Genomic DNA, 6,000 nt, shown 5'->3' with positions numbered 1-6,000 from the left:
GACATTAGCATCATCCCGCCCAAAACATTGCTTTTCATTAAATGTCAGTAATTTAAGGTGGAACCTCCCTCCTTCTGTGGAGGTAAAAGTGCCAGATGATTGCCTCTGCAGTGCCGGGGGTGGAGGGGATGTGTGCGCGCACCATTCTCAAGGCCTAGAGGACACCCGGCCCCTGGCTTCTGGGCTTCTCTTCAGCGGTCTGTGGGTAGAGAGCCTCTGGGTATGTGTAGGGAGGAGCCAGCCGTGTTGGGGTTATGGGTAGGAGCTGGTCTGAGTGCAAATTGAGGCCAGTGTTGGGTCTGAGTTTTGTCTAGAAAAGCACTATGACCAGCGGAACTTGGTGCTGAGGTCAGGGTCTCCATGTTAGGGAACGATGCAAGGGATTTGAAATGGCCCCTACAATCGCACTGATTCCTGTAACCCGGAGGTTCCTCCTTGCCTCGAGTCCCACTGGAGTGGCCCATTGTCCCACCTGGGAGTCCAAGTCCTGGAAACTGGAGGAGAAAATTCCTTTCCTGCCTGCACTGGGAAGAGGGAGAGTAGGTTCAGGATATCCCTTCTGCCAGGGCACCCCAATTAATGCTGAGGAGTAAGGCAGGACCCTACACTAAGAAAACCGGGTTCTCCGCACCGTCGCTGAAACTGTCCCAAGCCCCGCTCCGCAGGATTTTGGGTCATTTTCAGTCCCCAGCAGGCAGAGGTCAGGAACAGGTGACCTGGGCTCAGCCCCAGCAATGCCCAGCTGCCCCCCACAACTCCTGAACCCCCACTTTTGAGGAAATAAACGAATAACTAAACCCCACTATCTCCGAAGATTTGTCTTTAATGAAAAGGATTCGTTTGTCCAAGTTGTTTCCAAAGCCGAGGGGATCGCCCGGCTGGAGCGCATCATTCCCGACGCTTCTCCGACTCCTGAGTCCTGCAGCGGCTGGAGGAGGCTTAGCCCATCGGTCCGTCTGGAGGGGCTGGCGGGAGGGGTCGGTTTATTTGGGATTTAGGGGTTGGTTTAGGCTGTTTTGTTTGGGGGGTATTGGTCGGGGCTAGGTTAAAACCAATTCAAAACGAATTCGTGAGCGTTTTCTGCCGGCATCTTCTTTCGCCCCCGACTTGCTGCGGCTCGGGCCGAGGGCAGGCTCCCCGGACCACATTCGTGTCCCGCCGCGGCGTGCCAGCTTCATTCCCGGCCGAAATTTGAAAAAGGGAAAAACGACGCTATCGACTGGAGGCCCCCGCCAGCCACGACTGGTCACCCGCAGAGGAGGAGGAGAAGGAGGAGGAGGACGACGACGACGACGACGAGGATGAGGATGGCGGCGCTGGTGGCAGGGACCGGCGTCCCTCCTTTGCGCGCCCGGCTGGGGCCGCGATCGTCGCGCTGGGGCCAGCCAGCCGCCTCCCCCGAGGGGTCTCGCCGGTGCCGAGCTTGGTCCCTGCGGCTTCCGCCCCTGTTGCGCCCGGAGCTCAGCCACAGATGTCCAGCCACAATTCTCGGTTGGCCGCAGACTCGTACAAGAATTGCGTTTGGACAATCAGTGGCGAAGCCCCCGAGTTCGGGGCCCCGGTTTCCTGCGTGCGGGGTTCCGCCTGGCTCCTTCAAAGCGCCGGACCAGGAGATCTCCGGAGCTGCGCGTCCGACTACCTCGCAGACGCTCAGCAGTCGCGGCCCATCCCCGCGGTAAGGCGGACGAACAAGCACGCGGATCCCGACCCTGCGTGGGGGTCCCCATCGCCCCTGGCGTGTGTCTCCTTCGATCGCGGCCCGGGGTCCCTAGAGTAGCCCGCGTAGGGTCTCTGCGCCGCCCTGAGTCGGGGGAATCTCCTCTGTCAGGCCCGGGGAACCCCAACTCCCTTCTCCCCGCCCCCAGCCTGCGCTCCCCGGGCTCGCCGGGAATCCGGAAAGCAGGGGCCCGAGGCCGGGTCTCCGAGCCCGGGGTGCGGGCTGCTGGACTCGTGGGGTCCCCGCCCCCGCCCAGCCCCGCGCACGCACCGGCTCCGGCGCTCTCCGCTTCCCTGTGGCTGAGTCGCGGCCGGGGCGCCAGCGGTAGCGGTGGCGGCGGTGGCCCGGGCGGCGGGGAGCGCTGGAATGCGCCGCCGGGTCACCTGCAGCGCCCGGGGAGCCGGGCTGGGAGCCGGCGGGCTGGCGAGGCGTAGGGCTGAACCCGAGCGGGCGCCTCTGGCGGCTCGGGGCCGGGGCGGGCTTTTAGTGGGCCGCTCCAACAATACGGGCCTGGCGCGGAGAAAGGGGCTCGGCTGCAATTGGTACTGGATTTGAATAACGCCACGGGGCCATCAATGGTCATTGTGTCGGCGGGTAATGAATCTCCGCTGTCTCTCGGGCTGGCCAGGCAGCTGCAACCTGCGCTCAGGCAGCTCTTAAAGACATAGCGTGCCCCTCCCCGGGGGCGCCCCCCTCCCCTGCACCGGTCGGACCCCTCGTCCTCCCGCCCCCACCCTGCACCCTAGAGTCCCAGTGCCCTGCCTGCTCCCTAGGCCGAACCCTTTGCTCATCGCCCCCTCCCTCGTCCTGGGCCAGACACCCGCATCTCGGGGCTGCACTCCCATGGACCTGACCCAGGCCCCCTGGCCTTGGCTGAGCTCCCCAGGAGTGCCCAGGGGACCCCAGAGGCTTTTCCAGGCCGACCCCTGGCCTCCCCTCTGCAGCTATACCTGAGGGCCTCCGGAGCCCTCTTTCTTTCAGCTGCTGCCCTAGGGGCTTCCAGCTAGAGGGTGAGGGGGAACAGTCTGGAGGTCAGGGGGTCACCCCCTTAAAAGGCTTTGCTCAGGGATAAGGGAGGAGGGCGTGCAGTCCCAGCCCCCAGGCTGAAGATGCCATCTCCAGAGACCACACCCCCACTAGGGATCTGGAGACTGCCCTCTCCCCAGACCAAGGACAAGGGCTTGATTCCCAGGATATCTCCTGCGGGCTCCTGGACACCTCAGCTCCGCGTGGAGGGGGCTGGGTGGGGGTTGGAGGAGTAGGGGGAGGGTGAGAGGGGCGTGGATGCTATTAATGTTTATCTTGTCTCTTCCACTGGACAGACCACTGGTTCTGGAGGGTTGGGGCTCTGTCTAGGTCTGATGTGCCCCCCACCCCCAGCCCAGCCAGGTCTGATGCAGAGAAGGTTCTGTCAGCTGGGGGAATACATACCAGTTCCTTACCCACTCTGCTCAGCCTGCCTTTCCCAGGGAATCCCACACCCCTGGCCGGTAGAGTGCGGCCGTTCCACCCATACATCCTGTGGTCGTCCGTCCACCCCAGGGTTCCCCAGACACTCAGCAGACCCCTGTCACCGCACTGAAATCCTCTCCTCTGCCCATCTGTCCACGTGCACCCACAGGATTGTGATCATCAGTGTGTCTATTCTCACCAGACAAGAAGTGGATCCTACTACTCTTGCCTCTGGAGCCTAGCACAGTGCCGCCCCCCCCACCCCGCCCATCACTGAGTGTCCGTTATTATCTGCTGCTGGCTTAAATGTGAATCACGTACGCCTCTTGGAGTTTCTTCCAAGAAATTGAAAAAAATATATATATATGGCTTCTGGGGAGCAGTACTTCAAGTCAAGTTTTCATGGAGAGAGAACCCTGCTAATCAGGTCCCAACTCTCGGGATGAACCACCTAATAATAATAATAATAATAATGGCCACAACAAATACTTGAAGTGCCAAGAACTAAGCCCTTTGAAGGCAATAGCCTGTGCACTGTCCTGAGAAGTGGATACTGTTAGCAGCTCCACTTTACAGATGAAGAAACTGAGACCAGAGGCAGTGAAGTTCGTAGCCGATAGCCAGCAGGCGACCAAGCCAGAGCTGGAACTCACTGGCTGCTGGTTTCCAGCGTTCACTCAGCGGGGCAGAGATACCGACGGGACTCGTGGAAAGGCACACGCAAAGTGGTAGGACCCAGGAGACACCCACGTCTTAGAAATCCAGTCCCAGACCTGGTCCAGTCTGACAGGAACACAACCTTGACAGAGCTGGCCAGAGTGGTCTCTGCACCCGGGCAGAACTCCCGGAACTCCCGGGGCCTCCTCCTCAGAAAGCCACATTCTACCGTCTAATCTACATTTTCCACCTCCGGGGTATGTCAGAGCTATTTAAAGCCATCAGTCCTGGGCAGAGAAGGGTCAGTTGGCCTCATCCTCATCCTCAGGGAAACTGAGGAGCCAGGAAGGGTCTTATCACGCGAGTCATTGGAAAGATATTTCTGGAATGCCTACTGTGTGCTGGTCGGGGATTCAGCCATGGGCAGTGTCCCCCCCTAAGGCTTATCGGGGAGAGGGAAAGGGGGGAGGAAACCCCAGTCCCCCTGGAGCGGGAAGTCAGGTGAAGGCGGCGGGCCGCCGAGGCGGGCACTGTTCCAGGCAGAGGGCATGGCACGCCCCAAAGCTGACGAGCAAGACAGCACCGGGAGAGTGAGAAGGGAACCCATTGAGCGAGGCGGGAGATCGGACAGGAAGAGGAAGTGCCCGATAAAGCTGGGGTTGACCCTGCCGGCCCGTCGGACCCTGGGAGGATTTGGGATTTTATCCTAAACACAGTGGGGATCCTGGAGGGTCTGACAAGTTCAGATTTACATTTTTAAAGGTTTGTGGAGGCTGTTGTGTCAAGAGTGGGGGTGGGGCGGGGGATGGGACAAGCTGGATGGCGGGAGACCCACTGAGCTACTTACTACTGCTGCTTTGCAGGTGGCAGCTGGTGGTGGCCTGGGGTTGGAAGATGGCAGAGCGGGGCCCCAAACTGTGCTTGTGACAGGCCGCTGACCTCGGGAAGGTCACCTGGCAATGAGTAATATTCAGTGGCTATCTGAGGTGTACTCTGTGCTGGAGGCTGGGGGGAGGGCAAAGAGAAAGATGAAGCATCTGCTGTTGCCTCTCCAGAAGTATCCATCCAGGGGACAAGGGGACAGGCACGCAAACAGCCAGCCAGCCCCCATGAAAGGAGCAGGAAAACTCTCTAACTGACATATTAGCAGAGTTATTGGAGATTATAGAAGACCAAACAGTTCATTCCAACAGGATCTGAGGAATCTTCTGGAAGAGGCAGCATTACCTTGGGCAAATGAATACCAATAGACTGAACTCAACTCTAGTTATTACCTCTGTGAAATGGGGCCATTAGGCCTGTCCTGCCTCCTTAGAGACGGTTGTGGTGTTGGGAGGGTCCAAACACACACCTTGTGTTTGCTTGCAGTAAGATTTTATCATTGCCTTCTAACACACAAACACCCACACAGACGCACACACACAGATAGTAGTTCAGGCTCCTGCAGGCATTCAGCTGTTGTAACTTCTGCTCTACCTTCTGCCTTTTTTTTTTTTTTTTTTAGATTTTATTTATTTATTTGACAGAGATCACAAGTAGGCAGAGAGGGAGACAGAGAGAGAGAAGGGAGGAAGCAGGCTCCCCGCTGAGCAGAGAGCCTGATGTGGGGCTCGATCCCAGAACCCTGAGATCATGACCTGAGCCGAAGGCAGAGGCTTTAACCCACTGAGCCACCCAGGCGCCCCTACCTTCTGCCTTATTAAGACCAACACAGGGGCGCCTGGATGGCTCAGTCTGTTGGGCATCTTGCCTTCGGCTTAGGTCGTGATCCCAGAGTCCTGGGATCAAGCCCCGTGTCGGGCTCCCTACTTGGCAGGGAGTCTGCTTCTCTCTCTTTCTCTCCCTCTCCCTCTGTGTGCTCACTTGCTCTGTCTCTCAAATAAATAAATAAAACCTAAAAAAAAAAAAAAAAAGTCCAGCACTTCAGGAAGGAGGTGACAAAGTTGTCACACTGCCCATTAAGCCTGCTCTATGCCCCAGAACTGTCATTGTACCAAACACTGTGCCCAGGACAGAGGACATGCTCAGTAAACACCTGTTGAAGGAATGAGTGAATGGGCGGGTGCCTTGCTGGAGTAATAATTAGATGAATAGGTGGATGGACGGACGGATGAAACAAACAAGTGTTGGGACACACTTGGGTGAAAGACAACTAGAGCGCCCGAATGCGTGAG

Source organism: Mustela erminea, chromosome 12 (genome assembly GCF_009829155.1).
Source record: "Mustela erminea isolate mMusErm1 chromosome 12, mMusErm1.Pri, whole genome shotgun sequence".
NCBI lineage: Eukaryota > Metazoa > Chordata > Mammalia > Carnivora > Mustelidae > Mustela > Mustela erminea.
Note: the sequence above shows the minus strand (reverse complement) of the source record.